The sequence below is a fragment of the Protopterus annectens genome, chromosome 8.part1 (genome assembly GCF_019279795.1).
Source record: "Protopterus annectens isolate FY-2018-M chromosome 8.part1, PAN1.0, whole genome shotgun sequence".
NCBI lineage: Eukaryota > Metazoa > Chordata > Ceratodontiformes > Protopteridae > Protopterus > Protopterus annectens.
The window spans coordinates 141,232,606-141,258,067 of NC_056742.1; the positions used below are offsets into that span (position 1 = coordinate 141,232,606).

The window sequence follows — 25,462 nt, forward strand, 5'->3', positions numbered from 1 at the left end:
GGTGCTAGGTTCATGTTTTTTACTGCACTGGATGCTTACGTGTTTAAAAATCACCATCAACTCCTAGTTGAAAGAAGAAACTATTACTGGGGGAAATTTGGTACTTAGATGTCCAGGGATGTTTTGCTGGTTCAGTATCAGTGATGGGGTGGGGGGGGGGGTTCTGGGTTCAGTCCCAGAGAGGGAACAATGTTTTCCTTTCCTGTTCAACCTTTTGGTGAAATAATTAGGTCATGGTTTGTACAGCATTGGATGCATGTGTTGGTCCCGTGGCAGTGATTAGGAGGTCCAAGGTTCAATCCCTAGACAGGGGTTGGTGCTCTCATTTTGTCTTCAGCTGTTGGGGATATACTAAGTTCATGGTTTGTACTGATTTTGTAATTAATGGGGATATATATATATATATATATATATATATATATATATATATATATATATATATATATATATATATATATATATGCGTACAGTGGATATAAAAAGTGTACACACCCCTGTTAAAATGCCAGATTTTTGTGATATAAAAAAATGAGACCACAATAAAGCATTTCAAAACTTTTCCCATCTTTAATGTGACCTATAACCTGTACAATTCAATTAAAAAACAAACAAATCTGTTAGGGGAAAAAATATAAAAAATATAAAAAATAAAAAAATGTACAATAAGTTGGTTGCATAAGTGTGCGCATCCTTAAACTAATACTTTGTTGAAGCACCTTTTGATTTAATTACAGCATTCAGTATTCTTGGGAACACACCTGCCATTAATTAAAGAGACTCTGAATAACCCCAAATAAAGTTCAGCTGTCCTAGTAGGATTTTCCTGAAATTTACTCAGTTGCCTGCTACAGCAAAAGCCATGGTTCGCAGAGAGCTTACAAAGCATCAAAAGGATCTTATTGTTGAAAGGTATCAGTCAGGAGAAGGGTAATTTCCACAGCATTGGATATACCATGGAACACAGTGAAGACAGTCATCAAAAAGTGGAGGAAATATGGGACAACAGAACAATATTCTCCATATGTATGGGCTATGGAGTAGGGTTGCAAGATGAAAAAACATCCAGGCTGGCTAAAATTTGCAAAACAATACATTAAGTCTCCCAAAAGCATGTGGGAAAGTGTGTTATGGTCTGATGAGACCATGGTTGAACTTTTTAGCCACAATTCCAAAACGTACATTTGGCACAAAAACAACAATTTGCATCACCAAAAGAACACCATTCCAATGGTGAAGCATGGTGGTGGGGGCAGTATCATGCTTTGAGGTTGCTTTTCTTCAGCTGGAACTGGGACTTTAGTCAAGGTGGAGGGAATTATGAACAGTTCCAAATACCAGTTTCATCTGGCCCAAAACCTTTAGGCATCTGCTAGAAAGCTGAAGATGAAGAGGAATTTCACCTTTCAACATGGCAATGACCGCAAGCATACATCCAAATCAACAAAAGCATGGCTTCACCAGAAGAAAATTAAAGTTTTTGACTGGCCCAGCCAGAGCTCAGACCTAAATCCAATAGAAAATCTGTGGGGTGACCTGAAGAGGGCTGTGCACAAGAGAAGCCCTCGCAATCTGACAGACTTGGAGAGCTTTTGCAAGGAAGAGTGGGCAAATGTTGCCAAGTCAAGATGTGTCATGCTGATAGACTCCTTCCCAAGAAGACTGAATGCTGTAATTAAATCAAAAGGTGCTTCAACAAAGTATTAGTTTAAGGGTGTGCACACTTACGCAACCATCTAATTGTACATTTTTTATTTTTTATGTTTTTCCCCTAACAGATTTGTTTCTTTTTCAATTGAATTATACAGGCTATAGGGCACATTAAAGGTAGGAAAAGTTTTGAAATGATTTACTGTGGTTTCATTTTTTTTTTATATCACAAAAACCTGGCATTTTAACAGGGGGTGTGTACACTTTTTATATCCACTCTATGCATATAGTCTATTGCTGAACTAGACTATAGCAGACACTCAAAAAAACAACCACATTTAATTGAATCCAATATGCATTTAAAACTACTAAAATTTATCTCTTCATTTTGCAGGGGGTACCAGCCCCCTGTTCCCCTACACTCTGATACTTATATATACAAACTCCAACATCTCACAGTACTGGAAAAAATGGAAAACTCCGTAAACCTGATTGTCACATCTTCTCACACTAAGTGAACAATCAACAAACTGAGTCGGTGAAAACAATCAGCTGAATCAAAGGTCAACCAAACTAACATTCAAATAAACTGCTTCCCTATAGGTTCATAGATGTTTACTAGGCTGTCAACCACAAGGGTCTTTTTAAGCCTAGCCATGCATCCCAAATCTCTGACAAGTTCTGGTACCCTTGATAAGCGTAAACAGAGGCTTGGGAGATAAAACATTTACAAGCAGGGGCCTTGGAGATGAACCATTTATAGGCTGCCTGTGTCCATTAGAGACATAGGTGCCAAACCAAGGACAAATTTCCTGTTTCTCATCCAATTGTCCAAGTTACACTTATATTGGGTTAGGGAGGAGTTCTGCTTCACATGGATGAGGAGCCTGTCCAGAGACAGGGTAGTCTCTGGGATACATGTCTGTTTCTCCAGCAGGTCCTATTTATATCACAGGCAAGGTTTAAGTCTTAGAATAGGTAATTCTGGTGTTTGTTTTGTGGATATGTAGGAGGTCCATCAGAATGGGGTCTGACAATGCCCTGTATACCAAGCATAGATCTCTCATCAACAGCCTGTAGGAGACAAAATACAGGGATAGGGCCTGCATAGAACATTTTACTTACACCCTGTATTCATTTAGTGAGGAACCTCTGTGGACTTTGCAATTGTTAGATATGCCTGGTTAAGTACATGCAAAAGAGGGCACTGTACTCAATTGTAGGTCTGATGAATGCCAAAGACAGTGGAACAATGCCTTCCTTGGACTTAAATGCCACACCTTTGTTTATAATTTGTACAACATAGAATGATTTCATAACTACTGTAGACACATGATGGTCAAAGGCTAGATTACTGTGTATGTGTGTCCATAGGTCTCTGACTACTGGGTCAGCTCTAAGGGGTGTGTTTTCAATATGACAGTTACCAGGGGTGGAGAACTTCGCATAGGATATTATTATGCATTTCCTGGCATTTATTTTTAGTCCATGCTGTGACCCCAGTTTTTGTCTGTATCAGCACTTCCTGGAGAACATTTACGTCAGTGTGGAATTCAATGCCAGCTCTTAATTTGGAATCATCTGCAAATTTAGTCAGCTAAAGACCACTGACATTGGCCTTGACTTCAGAGAAGTAAATGCCAAAAAGGAGCGGTCCAAAGACCGATCTCTGATGGACTCCACTTGTGACTGGCCTCTTTGTAGCAGTGGACTCCCCAATTCTAACTTCCTGGGTCCTGTTTGTGAGCCAGTTGAATATCCACTGGGTGTATCTAACAATGCCTGAGTAGGGTATTGTGTCAAATGCCTTGGCCAGCTCAAGGTAGTCAGTGTGAACCATTTTACCCTCATCCATTGCTTTGGTGACTTTCTCAAAGAAGTCTACCAGACTGAGTAGGTATGACTGGGTCTATATTATAAGAATAAATGCTTAAAATGTCGAACACCTCTTTGTTGACATGTATTCAACGAATGCTCTTATAAGTGAAAGCTGACAAAGTTGAAACTCACATACTCGAAATATTTTAGTTGTCCAACACCGATCCCCCCCACTGCCGCATTGTACATGAACTACAAACACAGTAAATTTTGCTTGTAACTAACACCCTCAATATACACTACAATCCTTCCTGTTTGTAAAGTAAATTAAGTGACCATACCAATTGCCAACAGTAAATCTCTACAATTACACTTGACCAAAACGGCACTTTCCCAAAACACAAACCAGTTAACACACATACACTAATATTTCTCTAATTTTTGCAGGGGGGCATCCCCCCACACCCCCTGCTAATTATACATACCAACTCCGAGATCATATTAAAATTAAGGTAAACATGCATAATTCATAATGTACACATCTTTACGTCACTGCTACATTTGTATGTGTTGGCCAACTATGACATTTTGAACTTAACATTTTAGATCTTTGGAGCTTTTACTTAGAAGAGTGTCCACTTAAAACGTGTTGACAAAGTGGTGTTCAACATTTTAAGCATTCGTTCTTATAATATAAACCTAGTATGACCTGCCTTTGACAAAACCAAACTGAGTTGGGTCCAGTGTCTGTAAGTTTAATATATCATTTGTTGATCATTTCCATGACAATTCTTTACATGGCTTTGTATATAAGACTAGTGAGACTTATGGGTCTATAGATTCCAAGGTCTGTAGATTGCTCACCTTTGTGCAGAGGGATGACTCTTGCAGTTCTCCATCCATGAGGCACAAAGTCTGTTTGGAGGATACAGTTAAACCGCAATTCCAAAGGGCCTGGCAGGTCAGGTTTCATCCTATTTAGAAGGCATCCTGGGATATTGTCTGGGCCCACTGATGCAGTGTTCTTGGCCTTAGAGAGAGCATTAAGGACCTGCTCCCTACTGATAGTAGGGGGAGTTATATTTGATGGCATTTCCTGAGGGAAAGTTGAGGGGGAGAGAGGAGGAAAGTTGAAACTGACTTTATTGGCCAGTACATTTGCTGTATCTTCTAGCTCAGTACAGGTGGGTCCATTTACAGTTAGCACTGCACACAATTGTGTATTGTCTCTGAGGTTGTGGACATAGCTCAAGAATGCCTTGTAGTTGTCATTGGCCTGGGAGGCCAAATTTCCCTCATATTTGGCTTTGGCAGACTTTATTTGTCCTCTGAGTTGTTTGTTTAGTTTGATGAGAGTGACTTTATCCTGCTGGATGCTGCACCTCCTAATTTTTGCCATGATTTTCTTCCTCCTGTTATACAGCCTATTGATTTTGTGATTCCACCAGGGTGGCTTGTTTATTGAGTTAGTTCTGTACATCTTCCTGGTGAGTACAGCTGGCCCTATCCAGCTATTAACATGCTTGTATAGGGTTTCTGTGAACAGTTCTGCATAGGCAGCAGTGTTCCCAGGGTGTATGGGGGCTTGAAAGTTTGCCAGGTTATCGGTTAATAGCAGGAAATTAGCCTTAGAGTAGTTCCTGAATATTCCAGTGTTAACTGGGGTCCAGGTTTTATTTTTACTTCAAAGAAGACGATTTTGTGGTCTGATCTTACAAGGGAAAGCATTACAGTAGGGGGTGTGCAGCACTCACCCATATTACTGAAGACCAGATCCAGTATGGTTGCACTCCTGGTTAGTGTATGGACAATCTGGTCCAGAGAGTTTGTGTTTAAAAAATCCAATAGTCTCTGTGCCTGTACATTTGGAATCTTTTAGGATTCCCAGTTAATAGTTGGGTAATTAAAGTTGCCCATAAATATGGTATTGGGTTGGATGATGACTCTTTCCAATAAGTTTAAATACATGTTATGGATTTCCTGGGTCTTAGAGGGGGACCTATAACTTGCAAGGAAGTGATACTGGATTTTGCTTATTGTGATTTGAACAAAGTGCAGTTCACGTGCTTTGTCCTATTTGATGAGCCTTGAGGTAGATTTATTTTTATGTAAATCAAGATACCTCCACTTTTAGTCCTTGTCGGTGTAGTAGTTGGTCTAAATGTGTGGAAGGCATTACAACCTTGCACTGTTTGTGTGCTTTTCACAGCTTTAAACCAAGAGAGAGACAGAAAAACAGACAGAGAGAGAGACACATACATGGTATAGTTCTCTTGCAACTCTTTTATCTGAGACAACTTTAAAACTACTTCGATATACTAGGAATGCCACAATGACAACTATATAAGATAAAGAAAACATTCTTGGTCATACCTAAAGGATGCTCACTTCAACATTATAAAAGGGATTTAAAATGATAAGTTGTTGTGTCTTTCGGCTTTTCCTGGTTAGGGATCGCCACAGCAGAACTCCGGTCAGCTAATGATTGGCAGTAGATTTTTACATGCCGAGTTGCCGGCCCTAACGCACAACCTTCAACGAAGATACGCCCATTCATGCATGTCTCCACACAGAAGACGCTCTAGCTGAGAATCGAACAGGACAACGTCTTACTGTGAGGCGACAACACTACCGTAGCACCACCAAGTAAACCTCTCAAACTTAACATTAGGAAATGCAAAGCCAACTATGAATTTAGGGTTGCATCTAATTCATAAGACAACCATACTGTCTTCTTCAGCTATATTAGGAAGCTTAGGGATAAACAACAATTTTGTGCAGAGCTTATCGCTAATGGTGCCTCCTACTCTGACCTGAGGAAATTGCTATCATTCTTGAGGGCAAATTCACTTTTAACTTTACTCCACCCACCCACTTTTCTTTCCTCCTCCATTCCCTCTCATACTTCCCCTCCTGAAAGCACTTCAAACCCAGTACTTTTGGGACTTTTAAAATGAAAAATACCAGTTCTGTAGGTTCAAAAAATATTTCTGTTGTTTGCTGAGATATCCTATGTCCCCTCTAGCAAAACCTCTCCATCAACCATGCCACCTGAGTCTCTATACTGGTTATATCCAGATATGCTATGTCCCCTCTAGCAAAACCTCTCCATCAACCATTCCACCTGAGTCTCTATGCTGGTTATATCCCTAAGATGTGGAGAACATCTGTTGTGGTGCCCATGCTTAAAGACAGATCTTTTACTGACCTGAGAATTACAGACCTATAATTTTCACTAGTGTTATCTGTAAGGCTATTAAACATATTATAGCTGATAGTAAAAAGGTTATATGTTACCTTAAATTTCTGGATCCATACCAGTTCAACTTTGTAAAAGGCAAGGCCAAGCCTATTCAGCCTGGTTGAGTTTTTGGAAAGGTTACTGAGGTCACTGACAAGGACTATACAGTCCACATTGCCTGCCCTGACCATGCCATGTGTTTTGACACTGGCCCCCATGCTGGTATTACTGCCAGCCTCTCCAATTCAACATTATGCATGCCCTACAGGAAGTTTAAGATATTACACAGTAATGGTTTTAGATTAGTTGAGTCTTTCTTGCACGGTTTACTGAATGGTTTATCTATGTAAGCTTTTTATCCTTTGCTTGGATATTGTTTGGGATATTTTGCAAGCATCTTAATGTTTATGGTCATCCCACTATGTTTAAAGCATGTGCTTCTAAAGTACAGCCAAACAATCCACTTATGTTATACTGATGTGGTTTAACGTACTACACAATGAAGGCTTTAGCATGGGTTAGTCTTTCATGCAGTATATATACATTACTGTGACTGTTTCTACGTTGGCAAGACTTCTAGGAGGCTTAAGGACAGGATTTACAACCACTTGTATGATATCAAGAATTTGAATTTACAGAATGCTTTGGCAAAGCATATTGCTGGGTTTCATACACATAGTTTTAGTTTTAAGGTGCTACAACCTGTAACTAATTTAAATAATCATCTGGAGTCTGTTGAATTAAAATGGATATATAGGTTACGTGCTCACATTTTTCCTGGATTAAACAATTATGTGAGCATACAACCTGCACTAGAGGCACGGCCTTTTAAGTAATTATTATTTATGTAGGCAGCTTTATGATCATATGCTGATGCCTTGCACTTTAATGTCTTAATGTCCTAATTGCTTTTAATTTCCACTTATTTAGTTTTGTTAATGGGCAGGGTATGCTACTATTTAAACTGAGTGGCTGGTTTTGTATTTTTGAGATCTGATGAAGCATGGTTTACCCACGTGAAAGCGCTTATCCTGTTGTTCTATTTTAAATAAATTGGATTTTAGAGCCTTGGTGGTCCGACCTTGCTATTTCTATGTTGCTACATTTTATCTTCTGGGTTTGTACCTTTGGGCAGCAGTGTGTACTTTTGTCTTGATATATATATATATATATATATATATATATATATATATATATATATATATATATATGTATATATATGTATATATATATGTCTCTGTGTGTGTGTGTGTGTGTGTGTGTGTGTGTGTGTGTGTGTGTGTGTGTGTGTATATATACATACACACATAAGATCATAAAACATTTTACTGTATTGTTTAGATACTATGTTCTGATCAGAGAAGGGCAACATTACAAGTATTTTTTCTCTTAGTGTAGCAGGAGAAGTACAATGTTATGTGAGTTAAGGTTTCATCAGCTGATTGAAATGGGGATAGTTATTTATCATGTTCTATGGCACTGAACTAGAAAGAGGTTGGCTTCCCTGACAGACAGGGCATTTAACTCTTTTTTGTTGACCATGTTAATTCCATTTGGATAGTGTCCTGTTTTTAGCGGAGACCTGAGGTGGTATTTATACTACCATGGGAAATTTGGCCATGGCATCACAGAAATTCATCTACTCTTGGAAGCTGCTAGATGGTGCTGGAGGACTCCTACAGCAGCAAGCAAGAGGGCTAAGGGAAGCAGCAGCAAGGAGGAGGAGAGAAAAGCTATGGAGAGTTTGGAGGTGGAAAGTGAGAATTTGGAGAAGAAATTGTTGGATATGGAGCTTCAGATTGTAAATAAAGATTCTTGTGTAGTGGAAGTTACAAACAAGTAGTATTTAGCTGTCTCCATGTTGAAGGAAGTGAGTCTGTTGAAGTGGTGCAGATAACAGACCTGGTGTCAGGAGGGCCTGCAGATGATGTTCTGTTAAAAATAATTGAGCAGAATGATCCAGGTGACAGTTCTGCTGTTTCATAGGGTGAGATGGCAGATAACTTTTTTGGAAGTTCTGAGTATGATAATGTGGAAAAGGAAGCAGGTGATTTGGCAGCAGAGAATGCAACAGTTAAAACGTATGTAGCAGTGACAGAAAGTAAAAGATGAAAGGAGCAAGAAACTGAGAAGGAATCTGGTTTTGCAGCAACAGATAATGCAGTAACTAAAATATACGTAGCAGTGACAGCAGGCAAAAAAGGAGAGCAGCAACAAACTCTAAGTAAAACTGCTGTTAAAAAGAAGAGATCATCAGCTGTGAGAATAAGAAAAAAATGACACTGTACTAGACAGATATTATGCATGGGACAATTTGGTAACTGCTCTGGGATTTAAAGCTCAAATAAATTCAATACTGTATACATATTTGGACAGAGACTTTTTTGTGACAACATTTGAAAGTGATGAAATATCTGGAACTGTGTAACAAAAAGAACATTTAACAGTGGAACAGTCTGGTAGTAACTTAAATGTTAAAAAAATGTTACTTTGTACTTTAGAACTGATGAACTGGAAGAAGATAATGTTAAAAATACATGCAGGGTCTGTGTGAAAATGTTAACAACATTGTGAAAAATATTGCAATAGTTAGAGATTAGACAAATTTATAGACTGAAGGGTGTAGGTTGGAAAGTGCATTGAAATGTGATAAAAAACATGGTGAAATATTTGTCAAGTTTTATATCTGTGGCTGGTCATAGAGGGGCATTAAGATATGTTGGCCAACCTAAATCATGTTTCTTTTGTTGGGGCTACTGATTGTGGCAAGGTACAATGTACCCAGGTGGGGAGAAAGGACATACAGCAAGAAAGTGTGTGCCTGAATGCAGATTGTGTAAAAAAGGGACATTTTTGGATGAATTGTAAAGAGCAAACATTAAATAATGAAAAAATGGGAAATGGAAGAAAACATACATGAGGAAGGATAGCAAAAGGCTGGGAAAAAGGTGAACTAGGGTGAAGAAACTTAGAAGAAAAAAATATTCAGGGAAAATGAGGAGAGAGAGAGAACATGCAAGAAGAGAGGTCAGGAGAAAGGATTTATAGTAATATTTTGAAGTTCTACCCAGTGAAAAATCTAATTCTGAGGATCAAGAATTATTTGTATATAAACCCAGGAAAAATACTCAGTTGGAGAAAGAATACAAATAAGAGAATGAAAATTTAAAAATATTTCCTTTAAACTTAAAAAGAAGGAATATCAGCGATTTTAGAGTACTTTCATTAAGTGTCAACAATAGTATTAACACTGCAAGGAGGATGCAGATACTGGAATGGTGTGCTAAATGTGATGTGGATGTTATTCTGTTAGAGAATGTACAATTCCTGACAAGTGAAGAAATACTGCAAACAGAAAAATTATGGGGTGGAAATATAGTATGGAATTTAGGAAGTGATTGTTGTTCTGGAATGGCTGCGTTGTGTAAAGAAGCAGTGAAAATGCTAAATGTAATATTGGTAAGGATGGGAAGGTTAATTGTGAAAGTGATGTGGAGAGAACATGTTTATAGAATTACAGCATTATATGCATAAATAACTAGCAAGGGAAGAGAGGATCAGTGTCAACAAACATTTCACTATATGGTGGTTAACACGAAAATGATATCTGCAGGGGACTTTAATTGTGATTTAAGTGCAAAATATGAAAAGAAAGGGAAAGGTATAAAAAATACAGGAAGTGATAAAATGTGTTAAATTATCTGTGTGGAACAAAAGTCAATGGACTTATAGAAGGGAGCAGTTAGATCTGAAAGTAATTATTTTGTATAATTGGAAGGCTTGGGGGTTGCAGATTGTGACAGAGTTGTGATGGGGTTTCAGAACATTTAGCAATAAGGATGGAGGTGATGGAAGAAAGGAGGTATATTAAAATAGGAAAGGGAATAATAAGAATAAATGAGAAATTATGGGGTGAATCTGGAGAGCGGGAAGTATTGTAGTTATGAAAGGACCATATAACTGTGAAGAACTTCCATAAAAGCTGGTCTGAATGTTGAATAGAACTTAAAAAGTAAAAAAAAAAAAAAATGTTTTTTTTTTTTCAATGGCAGGATGAATTCAAAAAAGGAAGAGCAACTGAAATATGGGAAAATGTATAGAAATGTATTAGAAAATTTAAAGAATAATACAAAAGAGTATTATGATAAGGGGAAAAGAAATATATAAAATAAACCAAGAAAAAAACTAAGGCATTGCCATTTAGGCAGAGGTATTATTTAGAAAGGAGAAGGGAGGAAGTATCTACATATTTGGGTAAAATAGTAAAAGGAAGATATTAGTGTAATGATAATGAGGGAAATGAAAAAAATATACAAGAGGAAGTTAAAAGAACACAAGAGCAACATTATAAGTATTGTAGAATGTGGGAAATATGTATATGAGTACAAAGAAGGAAAATAAGACAGTGTAGAATGTAAAAAAAAAATCCAGAATGAGTTAGGGATAAATTTGAAAAATAAATTACAACTAGTGAAATGGTTTAAGAGGTTCTCCTGTTCGATTCTCGGCATGGCTTGTGAGTGCCTTCTGTGTGGAGTCTGCATGTCCTCCCCGCAGTTGGATAGCGTTCGAAAGACATGCGTGAGTAAATGGGCGTGCCTTCATTGAAGGTTGTGCGTCGAGCTGGCACCTCGGCATTTCATAAAAATCTAGTGCCAATCATTAGCGGACTGGAGTTCCGCTGTGGCGACCCCTTACCAGGAAAAAAATGAAAGACAAACAATTTAGGAAAGTAAATGTTTTTCTAGTATCAGGCTCAGATGGTATAGGGCATGGAATGCAGAAGAAATGAATGGATTGGCAAAGAGACTATTTGGTATATGTACTGAATGATTGGCTGAAGGAAGGGTTTATTTATGAAGACTTATGTGGTAGCATATTAAACTTTATATGGAAGAAAGATGAGAACAACGAAATAAAAAGTTGATCTATCACACTAAATAACACAGATTATAAAATGTGTATGAAAATAATACAGAGGACAATGGAAGGAAAGATGAGAAATATTCGAAGAAAGTATATATGGTATTGTGACAATAGAAGGTACTGCCAGCCATGCCAGGAAAAGTAGGACAGTGGATATATAACTTATGCCAGCACAGCTAGCTGGAATTTTGTAAATAATTGTATGTCATTTGTGTATCAAACTGATTTGTACAGATGCTTGTGCTGAAAATGTATTTGTGAGGTTTGCTTGTGTTAAAATCTATCAACAGTACACCCTGCTGGAAGGAAAAGAAATGTACATGCATTATTATAACTGTTTAGATGTATATATTGTAACAGCATATTCTGGAAGGGAAGAGGTTAATCCACCTGACTTTTTTGGGTTAAGCCATAAAGATGTTATCCCGCAATTTTGAATGGAGCCAGAGATGCAATGTCTGTGCTAGAGAATAGGTTGTAGCTCCTGTAGGAAGAGTGGAATGGTTTTATGACTTCCAGCAGCTGTACCACATCTGAGCAATGCTCTATCTGTGTGAATTGTAGCACATAGGTGCTAAACCCTGGTAGCTTCTAGTGATGGGGATAGTGCAGGAAACACAGTCAGATGACCAGATGTATGTGATGTCATTCTGCACAGAAATAATGTTTTAATATTAGAAGAGACCAATGTCTCAGCAGCATTCTGTATTCTGTCTTGGATCTGTCAATACGGACCACTCACCCATCTTGCCTTGCTTTATTCAGTAAGTAGGAACAATAATTCTTTTAGTCAATCTGGAATAGATAGTGAGACCAGCTAAATACTATTTTTCTATAACTGTGTGAAACAATGTTATTTTTAATATTCACTGTGACTGAAACTCTAGTGTTTACTGTAAATAGATATTTATTATTCTCTTGTTCTTTTATTATTTATGATTAAATATATTTAAAATCTTCATTGTGGCTGTTTTTTTTTTTTAGAAAATATTTAAGCTTTGAGAGTATTTGCATATTTATTTGGTGATAACTCTAACCACTCCTGAAAGCCTTGCTGTTGGCCAGCATTACCATTTGTATTAATATTAATTTCACTCAGTATAACTGGGTACCCTTGCAAGAGCCTTAGGCAGCTGGCTTTGAAATGTCTGGTGGCAGTGATAACTACCTTATAGTCTGCGCAGAAGGTGGCTCAGCAGGTGAATCTGTGCCAGCCTTTCCCAGGTGTGTGTGTGTGTGTGTGTGTGTGTGTGTGTGTGTGTGTGTGTGTGTGTGTCAGCTGTTTACAGAAGGGACAGAAAGCACTGTTTTCACTGAGAAGGTGTGGGCAACCTTTGCTTGGAACCCTAGCTAAGGACTCAACTCTGAGCTGTGCTAGTGGGGAGTCTTATTGGGAGTCTGGACAGATTAGAGAGAAACCAGCCCCTGGACTGAGCATGTTCCCTGGGTGCTGTTAAGGGAAATTGTGCTTGATGCAGAGAGGTCTGCATCTGGAAATACTGCGTGCATCCATTTGTATTCCAAGTGAACATCCCTCTCCAGTGTCAGTGGTGAGGATTCAGACTCCTTGATTACTGGCCCAGTGTGGGGACATCACAGGTATAAAAGGGAAAGGAAGTCAAAAATTGTTATTGGTTGTGATAAAAATTGTGGATAATAATATAAAGTATAAGGGAGGATGTGAAACTTATGGTAGGTGATATTAGCAAAGCATTTGATACAGTAGGACATGATGCTTTATGGGATGTTATAGAGAAATATGGAATAATCAACAGTATTAGGAGAGTGTGTATGTTAGCATATCAAAAATAATAGAGTAAGAGTGTTAGTAAAAGGGTGGCTGAGTAAAGAAATATGCATGAAGTGTGGTATAACACAAGGATGTCCCATGAGTGGAACATTGTTTACATCGGCAATGAATGCAATAGTGAGTGAATAAGTAGCTTATAAAATTAAAGATGTTAGATGTGTCATGCAAAGGGATGTGGCAATTCCAGTATTTTTCATATATATAGGCAACACAGTTGTATTTGCTAAGAAGAAAATATGAATGAGGGAAGTGTAGGTTTATTTGAATAGATAAAATCAAATACTTATAGGCAAAACGAAGCACAGTGAGCATATACAAAATAAACCAAATAGTACTTTATTTAGGTAACCGATTTCACCACATCAACGTGGCGTCTTCAGACCTTAATAACATACAAATGTTCAATGTCCCCTTATAAAACATTGCAAATTAAAGCATCCAATGAAACATCTTGTCCCCCCCCATTCATTAGTGACATCATCATTCAAACTATCTTTAAAGACATAACATGCTTCTTATAAAAACTAAACATTCGAGTACTCCATCACAACATTTAAAGCATACATAAACTCACAAGTAGAAATCACCTGGGTAAGCCTCTGGCTTTGAGTACAGGTTTAATAGAAACCACTTCATTAAGCCTAGTTCCCTTATCTGCCCCGAGTCTTAAAATCCATCTCAATTCTGCCCTTTCGGTCTTATTTTCCACATTCCCCAACCTGGCTGTTTCCTGTATGATGTCAATCACCCTAAATTTGAAATTAGGTCCCAGTCTTGTGTTCAGAACATATTTAGCTATAGCATTATTTTTATTACCACTCTTTACACTATATAAGTGTTCTCTTATACATTCCCTTAGGGTGCGGTCCATTTTCCCTATATAGAATCTTTGACAACAAACACATCTTGCCATATAGACTATATGTTTAGTATTACAGTCAGCCCTCATGTGAAATCTATAACGCTTACCCATATCTGGATGTATGAATTCAACTGAATCCATATCTATATGCTCACAATACCTCCACTTACCACAAGGCTGTGTCCCTTCTCGCATCTTATTTATTTGTTTAAACTTATCTGGATAGCATAGTAATTTTTTCATAGATTCACAATTTTTATAAAAATATCTTGGATTTGTTCCCACCAATTTATCAATTTTCTCATCTGTTAAAAGAATTGGCCAGTTTCTCTCAATCACTTGTTTTATGCTATTAACATTGCTGGTGTAATACATGGTATATTTAATCTCTCCATGACCATCATTCTTATTTGCAGCTCCTTCTATATCAACTTCCTCTGTTTGCACTCCCTGAAAATATGGCTTCACCCTTCTCTCTCTCTCAGTCCTTCCACTTCTGTCAAAAATACCTTTGTCTCATTATGTTTATAACCCCTGGCTTCAAAATTACTCTCCAGTTGTTCTATCTCCCTTCTGAAGCCTTCCTCCTTATGTTGTAATCTCTACATTCTCATCCCCTGACCTTTAACCACATTCTTAAATACTCTTCTGGGATGCATACTATCCCTGTGTAGAATATGGTTTCTATAGCATTATTTTCAATAAAGGCTAGTGGTGATAGATAGGTCATTCTCTCTAATAACCATGACATCCAGAAATTCTATGGACAATAATGAGGCTTAATAGTAAACTTAAGAAAGTCAGATGTAGTGTGTAAAAACTCCACAAACACTTCTAACTATTGTTGCATCCCTTCCCATATTAAAAACACATCGTCCACAAAATGACGATAGAATTTAACATGCTTATTAAATATGTCTGTGCAAAAAACTTTCTCAGCCTCCCATTGTGCTACCACTGAATTCACATAACTATTAGTACAACTCGTTCCCATGGCAACCCCATGCTGTTGCAAGTGATACTGGCCATCAAACACAAAGCATTGTTGTTCAACATTACATCCATAAAACTTCATATCAGTGTAATATGCCTATCATCATATCCACTGCATTCCCTTAAATATCTCCTCATGTATTCGATCCCTTGATGGTTAGGTATAACCGTGAATAATGATACTATGTCCATCGTCACCAGCAATGCTGCACCACTCATAAACATGATTTGTAAAAGTAAACAAGTCTTGTAAAATGTTTAGTGTCTTTCAATATAATTTTAGATTTGTCTAACACAAGTCTCACTTGCTTCTCTATGAAAATAGAAAAAGGCTTGGTTACCCACCCTCTCCCCACTACACTGGGTCTAAAGGGTGGCATAACCAAGCTCTTGTGAACCTTCGGCGATGCCTGGAGCATAGGTACAGTCGAATAATCTACTGCAAGAAATTGCATTAACTCTGTCGTGATGGAGTAACTCATCAAATATTCATTCAACTTTATGTGAATCTTTCTAATTATTTTATTGATGCACCCTGAACTAATGTTTTTGTATACATCCCCATATCCAAGCATGGCCTTTACTGACCCATAATAGTATTCTTTATCCATCACCACTATCATGTCACCTTTGTCGGTGGGTCAAATGATGATGGATTCATCCCCTTTTATTAATTATAAAGCTTCCTGTTCAGCATGGGTCAAATTATAAAAAAATTTACCATATCCCCCTTCTTCAAATAAATTATATAACTCACCTTCACATATCCTAGCATATGCTTCGAGAATGGGATGATACACAGGTACATAATTATTCAACCTTTTCAAGCCATGAGTATGTATATTCTCATTTTCTGGGTGCATAAACTTAAGCATAACTTTCCTAGTAAAAACTTTTAAATCTAATAATGTTTGCAAAATATCTGCATTCCTTGCAGGGATAAAAGATAAACCCTTGTACAATCAGTTCTAGCTTGCTCTATGTCCTCTTAGACAGATTTAACACTAACGATTCTTTGAGTCCTACATCTTCTTGATGGTTGGCTATTGCACTGGGTCTATGGGCTGTTTCCGTTTCGTCCAACCTCGATTCTTCAATCGGTATACTTCTTGCCCCTTCTCCAAACGAATGGGAAAAGGTGGCTTAGGAAATTGTTGTTGTTCCACCATCAAATTCTATTTCCTTCTAACCACCATAGGTCCCTCTTGTGTTGTTCTCTCTCTACCTCCGTCCCTACTGGCATAATGACTTGGCTTGTGGCAGCATCTCCTCTTTGCAAATGGTTCCCTTCATTAGTTCTTATATTGTCATTCTCAGAAATATTCTTCACTTCCATATTGCAAGATAGCCGAATGGCTGTCTCAGTCGACTCATTCTCTCGCTCACTCGTATTTTCAGTCCTAGGCCAAGAAAACACATGGCCACCTCTAAAATCTGTAACATCTATGTCTAACTTTTTCCTTTTCTGATTAATCAGACATTTCTCATATGCAGTTACATTATCAGTAACACCATCAACTGCTTTGTCAACAGCTGTTGATGGAAATGTTTGATATAATGATTCCTGTAGTCTCTGAATTTCGTAAATTAACTTCTCTTCCTCAGTTTTAAAAAATTCGTTCATAAGTCTCATATATCCAAGCTCTGTCTCAGTGTTTAAATTTTGCCAACTAGCTAGTAGTTTGGGGTATTGAGTTCCATATGTCGGCATTTTTAGAACTCTTAAATCTCTAGGAACCACTCGCAAGTTAAGACAGGCCTCAAAATGAAATCTCTGCATTTGCAGACTCTTCAGTTTATATAAACAATCTTCAAGAATATTCAGTCCCCTTCTCAAGGCCACAGTATCATAAGCACTTTCATCAACTTTGCTACCACAGTTCATATTAAAATTATGTCCCAATAGAGGATTAACATCCTCCAATAACATACGTTCAAGTCCATGGTGTTTACGTGAATCTCCTTGTCCTGGTGGAATATTTCCAAGTTCCAGCGCATTAATCCCTCTACTTTCTGCCATACTCCCATCAACCTCCAACACAAGTAAACAGCAACAAAATAGAAGTAGTCCACAGGTAAACGTAATGCCATAGTAATATAGGCCAAACAATAAAATCAAATACTTATGGGCAAAACGAAGCACAGCGAGCATATAAAATAAACCAAATCATACTTTATTAGGTAAGCGCTTTCACCACATCAACGTGGCTTCTTCAGACCTTAATAACATACAAATGTTCCATGTTGTCTTATAAAACATTGCAAATTAAAACATCCAATGAAACATTTTGTCCCCCCAATTCATTGGTGACATCATCATTCAAACTACCTTTAAAGGCATAACATGCTTCTTATAAAAACTAAACATTCGAGTACTCTATCACAATATTTAAAGCATACAGAAAATCACAAGTAGAAATCACCTGGGTAAGCCTCTGGCTTTGAGTACAGGTTTAATAGAAACCACTTCATTAAGCCCAGTTCCCTTATCTGCCCCGAGTCTTAAAATCCATCTCAATTCTGCCCCATCAGTCTTATTTTCCATATTCCCAAACCTGGCTGTTTCCTGTATGACTTCAATCACCCTAAATAAAGTTATGCCAGTAGTGACAGAGGTAGAGAGAACAACACAAGAGGGACATATAGTGGTTAGAAGGAAACAGAATTTGATGGTGGAACAACAACAATTTCCTAAGCCACCTTTTCCCATTCGTTTGGAGAAGGGGCAAGAAGTATAACGATCGAAGAGTCGAGGTTGGACGAAACGGAAACAACCCATAGACCCAGTGCAATATCCAACCATCAAGAAGATGTGGCACTCAAAGAATAGTTAGTTTTAAATTTATCTAAGAGGACATTGAGCGAGCTAGAAGTGACTGTACTTAACAAGGGTTTATCTTTTATCCGTGCAAGGAATGCAGATATTTCGCAAACATTAATAGATTTAAACATTTTTACTAGGAATGTTACGTTTAAGTTGATGCACCCTGAAAATGAGAATATACATGCTCATGGCTTGAAAAGTTTGAATAATTATGTACCTGTGAATCATCCCATTCTCGAAGCATATGCTAGGATACGTGAAGGTGAGTTACATCATTTATTTGAAGAAGGGGGATATGGTAAATGTTTTTATAATTTGACCCATGCTGAACAGGAAGCTTTAAAATTAATAAAATGGGATGAATCCATCATCATTTGATCCATCATCAAGGGTGGTATGATAGTGGTGATGGATAGAGAATACTATTATGGGTCAGTAAAGGCCATGCTTGTTGATGGGGATGTATACAAAAACATTAGTTCAGGGTGCATCAATAAAGATTCACATAAAGTTGAATCAATATCTAATGAGTTACTCCATCACAACAGAATTAATGCAATTTCCTGCAGTAGATTATCCGACTGTACCTATGCTCCAGGCATCACCGAAGGTTCACAACAGGTTGGTTACGCCACCCTTTAGACCCATTGTAGCGGGAAGAGGGTGGGTAACCGAGCTCATTTCTATTTTCATAGAGAAGCAAATGAGACCTTTGTTAGACAAATCTAAAATTATATTGAAAGACACTAAACATTTTTTAGAAGACTTGTTTACTTTTACAAATACATGTTTTATGAGTGGTACAGCATTGCTGGTGATGACAGACGTAGTATCATTGTTCAAGGTTATACCTAACGATCAACGGATCGAATATATGAGGAGATATTTAAGGGAATGCAGTGAATATGATGATAGGCATATTAGACTGATATGTAGTTTTATGGATGTAGTGTCATTTTGTGGATGACATGTTTTTAATATGGGAAGGGATGCAACAATAGCTAGAAGTGTTTGTGGAGTTTTTACACACTACATATGACTTTCTTAAGTTTTCTATTAAGTCCTCATTATTATCCATAGAATTTCTGGATGTCATGGTTATTAGAGAGAAGGACCTATCACCACTAGCCTTTATAGAAAATAATGCTATAGAAACCATATTCTACATAGGGATAGTATGCATCCCAGAAGAGTATTTAAGGATGTGGTTAAAGGTCAGGGGATGAGAATGTCGAGATTACAACATAAGGAGGAAGGCTTCAGAAGGGGAATAGAACAACTGGAGATAATTTTGAAGCCAGGAGTTATAAACATAATGCGACAAAGGTAATTTTGACAGAAGTGGAAGGACTGAGAGGGGGAAGGGTGAAGTCATATTTTGAGGGAGTGCAAACAGAGGAAGTTGATATAGAAGCAGCTGCATATAAGAATGATGGTCATGGAGAGATTAAATATACCATGTACTACAGCAGCAATGTTAATAGCATAAAACAAGTGATTGAGAGAAACTGGCCAATTCTTTTAACAGATGAAAAAAATCGATAAATTGGTGGGAACAAATCCAAGTTATTGTTATAAAAATTGTCAATCTATGAAGAAATTACTATGCTATCCAGATAAGTTTAAACAAATAAATACAATGCGAGAAGGGACCCATCCCTGTGGTAAGTGTAGGTATTGTGAGCATATAGATATGGATTCAGTTGAATTCATACATCCAGATATGGGTAAGCATTACAGATTTCACGTGAAGGCTGACTGTAATACTAAACATATAGTCTATATGGAGGATGTGTTTGTTGTCAAAGATTCGATACAGGGAAAATGGACCGCAACCTAAAGGAATGTATAAGAGAACACTTATATAGTGTAAAGAGTGGTAATAAAAATAATGCTATAGCTAAATATGTTCTGAACACAAGACTGGAACATAATTTCAAATTTAGGGTGACTGAAGTCATACAGGAAACAGCCAGGTTGGGGAATGCTGAAAATAAGACCGAAGGGGCAGAATTGAGATGGATTTTAAGACTCAGGGCAGATAAGGGAACTGGGCTTAACGAAGTGGTTTCTATTAAATCTGTATTCAAAGCCAGGGGCTTACCCAGGTGATTTCTACTTGTGAGTTTATGTATGCTTTAAATGTTGTGATGGAGTACTCGAATGTACAGTTTTTAGAGGAAGCATTTTATGCCTTTAAAGATAGTTTGAATGATGATGTCACCAATGAATGGAGGGGACAAGATGTTTTAATTTGCAATGTTTTATAAGGGGACATTGAACATTTGTATGTTATTAAGGTCTGAAGACGCCACGTTGATGTGGTGAAAGCGGTTACCTAAATAAAGTACGATTTGGTTTATTTTATATGCTCGCTGTGATTTGTTTTGCATATAAGTATTTGATTTTATTGTTTGGCCTATATTACTATGGCATTACGTTTACCCGCGGACTACTTCTATTTTCTTGCTGTTATCTGAATAGATGTTTAAGGGAAATGGAAGTTACCCTGAATAAAGATAAAAGTAAGGGTTTGGGTGATAGGGTGAAAATTGGGGGTGTTTATTTTTCAGTGACTGAAGTGTCTTTGCTAGGGATGAAATTCGGGAAACATAATTGTAGTTATGAGCAATGGGATAGCTTGATATAAAAATGAAAGACATCTTCTGTGAAGGATATACCCATTAACATCCAGGAAAAGGGTTTATCTGGTGAACTTTGTATTAATGGGAAAATAGTGCACATGTCAAATGTTTATATGATCTCAGAAAAATATGACAAGATAATTGTGCAAATGGTATTTAATTTCAAATGGGGTTCAAGATTAAATGAGTGAAAAGAGATATGTTGCTTATGAGTAAAAATGAAGGAAGATTATGGTTCTAAATCCAGTTGTTTATTCTGCTTCTTTAAACTTGTTCAGAGTATTAAAGTGGGTAAAGGAAGAGAATAAGAAATTAATAGTAAGAACATTGTAATCTAAGTACAAAAATTTCTGGGAGATGATGAGAATAAGAAAAAGCATATACAAATAAAATGAAAAATTATTAAAAACAAAATATTAACACAGAAAATAAAAATTGATGATATAGAGAAAATAGAAGGATATGGTACAAAAATGTCATGAAACAATATGATTATGTAAATGCATGGGAAAATTTACCAGCAGAACTGATTAATGCCATTAAAGTATAGAAAGAGTGGTATACCAAAATAGTAGAGTGTCAGGATTTCTTATGGAGATTGGTAATAAATAAGTTAACAGTAAAGGAGAATATGCCATATAAAAAGAAAGTGTGTGCCTTTTTGGGAGAGGAAGAGACAGCAGAGTATGCTTTTACTGAAATGTAAGAGTGGTAGAAACTCTGTACAAAGTTTTGTGAAGAATTTTTGTTTGGGGATATTAATAGGTTCATAGGTAAGTACTAGGCTATCAGTCCTAGGGCTTACGTAAGCCTAGCCAGCAAGGTTCCATAGCTTACGCCACCCAAGAAAGTTATTTTCCTGTGCCACTGTCCAGCAAAGACACAGAAGTGATCCCCGGGGTGTATTTCCTATTTCCCATCCACTCATCAAGATTTTTCTTGAAGAGTGCTAATGAAGAACTTTGCTTGACATAGATGGGTAGCTTGTTCCAGAGTATAGGAAGTCTCTGGGACAGGAATCTATCCCTCCAGCGTGTCCTGTTTATCATGATGACAAGGTTTAGGTCCCTATAGCTTGTAGCTCGGAGGGAGTAGGATTTCTTTAGGTGTAGCATGTCCAACAGCTCTGGGTTTGACATAGCTTTATATGTTAGGCAGAGATCACCTCGGAGTAGGCGATATGCTACAGAGTAAAGCTGGAGGTTTTTGAGGCAGTCAGTGTAGGGCATTTGTTTGAGGCCAGTAATCCTCTTTGTGAGGTACTTCTGTGGCCTTTCCAGCTGCTGCAGATGTCTTGTGAGGTACATTCCAAAAGAGGCGTTGTACTCTATAATGGGTCTAATGAGTGATGAGTAGAGGGGAACAATGACCTCTTTTTTCCTGGATGAGAACCCTTTTATGATGAGGTGTGTCACGTAGAAGGACTTTCTGACTACTGTGGTGATGTGACTATCAAAGGAGAGACTACTGTCCACCTGGGTCCCAAGGTCTCTTTTTACGCATTTGTTGTTAAGTAGATTGCTGCCTATGTGGTAGTTCATGGGTACAGAGTTTTTACCAAAGGGGATGACACTGCACTTTTTGGCATTGAGCTTGAGGCCATGGCTCTGACACCAGGCATCTGTCTCAGTGAGGCCCTTCTGTAGGATGTCCACATCATTTGGGGACTTGATTATGGCTTCTAGTTTGCAGTCATCTGCGAACTTCGTTAGCCAGAGGCCTTCTGTGTTAGCCTGTACTTCAGAGAAGTAGATACCAAACAGGAGAGGTCCTAGGACAGAACCCTGTGGTACTCCACTTGTCACTGCAACATAAACAACATAGATATGAATATTATTATGTATGGATATTACAGTTGATTGTAACTGTTGAAGTGACACCCCAACCTCATGTGTAAAAATGGGAAAAAGGGGTTGTGGATGGATTATAAGAACAAGAAGAAAGAATATGTGAGGTGAGTAGACAAGAATTTATTTGATGTAATATGGGTTACTTGGAATGAAAGACAATGATATTTTGTTTAACGGAAATGGATTTTCACAGACATATTGTGAAAAATTAGGTTATGGTAGTGGAGGAAGGAATGGGAGTCAGTTATTGAAGAACAACATTAAGGATGTTATAAGAAAAACAATACATATTAAAAAACAGAAATGTGCATATATGTGCCTGCAAATCTGCACATTTTGTAAATATGTAAATAGTGTTTTATGTTGTGTTAAATAAGGGATCCCTACTCTTTTTGATAGGTGTAGTTGCATCCACCTGAGTAGCCACCAGTTCAAGCAGATAGGGCCTTGGTTTAAGTTCTCATCCATATGTACAGCAGACTCAAGATTGCAACACATCCTAACACTGCACTGCAGTATCAGAAATCCAATCACCTGGAGCAGGAGCAGAACCCATTGCCTTCTGGTTTTCCTGCACTAAAGGTGAGCGTGTTATCTATTAAGCCATTGACATTGCTGCCTTGAACCAATTACCCTTCTAGGTATCTCCTAAAAGAGTACTTTTTTATCCCTTCTGTACTGAGCCTGTCAATGAGTATAACGCCCACTTTAGTCTTGTGAACCAAATTAGATATAATCTTCATTCTGTCATAATTATAAGTGCTTTTTTTTCAAAGTTATGTTTTTACAAACTAATACTCCTGGCACTGGCAGGAGGGCCTATTTAGTTGCATTAGGATTAATATAACAAAGGTTATTTTGGACTTAATCTTTGATCTAGTACCTTCAACGACTGGTATCTGCTTCCATTTTTATGCAGACTATTGGGGCCTATCTTGACTGTGGATCCGCACCCCCTCCCACATTGCAGAATGAGTGAGCCATTTCAGGCCCGTATGCCTCCTTGATGGTTGATAGTTTTAGAAGTTAATATGGATTTTTATATGATAGGCAACTTGACTGCATACTTTCAAAGTATATAATTCTGTCAGTGTATGGGCATCTGGTACATGTGGGTGAAGTTTTGAAATTGTGTGGCAATTGCAACTTTCTTGAGATTTTCTTGTTGAATAAGTAGATGACTGTGGTGCTGAAATCTTAAATTAATTTTCCACCTGGTTGCTTTTAAGCAGCTATTCCCACTCAAGAATAAACAATTGTGCTGCATTTTGTGGAGTAGAACTGAAATAGTGCAGCTTTTTCTTGTATAAGAAAATGAGGTTATAGTTTGGAAACATTAGTGCAGGAAGTATTATCATAACTTTTATTGTAACAGGACATGGAATATACTCTACGCAAGTTTTTGGACTAACTCAGCACTTTGCCAGTAGTTAAAGTAGTATTAGTGGGAAGAAAAAGTACTCGCTATCCATCTTTCTATAGCAAAGGAGTACAGTGCTGTGGTCTGACACAGGCTGAACTCACAGCTTTAAAAATACAGTCTTGATTTAGGTAAACCTCTCCATGTGGCTAACAGTGAAGGGATGCATTGGAATTATTAGTTTGTATTAAAGGTGTGATTGTATGGCAACAGTTCTGTTGGTGTGGCCTGGCTCTGTGGCATACAAGGATGAAACCCTGACTAGAACCCAGATGCCTAAGTCTGACTAGCAGATTGGCTGCTGGAAGGACCAGGCTGAGGAGGATGGAATAAGACTATGTGACTTAAATACCAGTTTCTCCATTTTGGAAGGATGGAAATGGTGGTCCCGGTTAGCCAAAATTTCTTCTGTGCAAGCAGAGGCTTACATAACAATGGCTTCAGGAATGGGGTTGTGGGTTTGGCTGGTGTGTTGGGTGCATGCATATGCCAGAGGAGAGCATAAATATCTCCCCAGCCTTGATACAGGTGCTCATGTCAACCACTAGTGGGGGAGGATTTGGACTTAATCACAACTCCCCTGATGTCTGCCTGCATGATGATTCCTGAGTAAGGAAGAGATAATGGCTGCCAGAGGGAGAAATAAAAGACAAAAAAATACAGTTGGTGTGGCTAGGAAGTAGTCTGTTTGTCTTGGGGATTGTGTATATGTTGCTGTTGAGAGGAATATTCTGATGACTACTACAATCCATGATAAATGCATCCAATTAAAGGTCAATTCCCTTTCTTCAGAGGAGAAATGCCTTAAAATCAGGTGTAAAAGTACTCTTAAATTCCTATTCCAGTGAGATCACTAAATTGAAATAGTCTTTGAGGAATTCATTTCTGGCACACAAAATCATAGCCTATGATGTTAAAATGCTTCAGTGACTTCAGATTGAACAAAGTGAGAATGAAAATCAGACATCTGTGGTGTGTTACACATCGTTGTCACATGATGGGCTGATGAAACATCAGAAATTCATCATCTACTTATTTAATTACTAATAATGGAAACATAAAATCCTGACTTTTTTTTTTGCTTAAGTGGTTATACAGTGTCAGACGGTGCAACAAATTATTTATGCCATAAAAGACATACAGTGACATTGCCTAGAGTGGAATTCCTAGACAACTGTAATAGTATGAAATGCCATGCAAATAGCTATGTGTATTATGCAAAGCTGTCCCAATTCCTAGTCACTTGACTGTTCAATAATGCATCTCTGCTTTACTGAGCAGAGAGGGGATTGGCATTACCCATAAATAGGTTAGTTGGGATCCATTTATACTATGAACTGCTATGGAGGGTAAATTGCACTGGATGGTGATTCACAAACATCTGCACCAGGAAATTTCCATGCAGAACAGTGCATAAAATGCATGT

At 37.7% G+C, this 25,462-nt stretch overlaps 1 protein-coding gene across 2 annotated transcripts in view; it reads right to left on the reverse strand.

The window, feature by feature from the left end:
- PLCG2 (phospholipase C gamma 2) overlaps positions 1-25,462 on the reverse strand; it is a 1,878,649-nt gene that overhangs the window by 333,748 nt on the left and 1,519,439 nt on the right. The gene's annotated exons all lie outside the window — the stretch shown is intronic.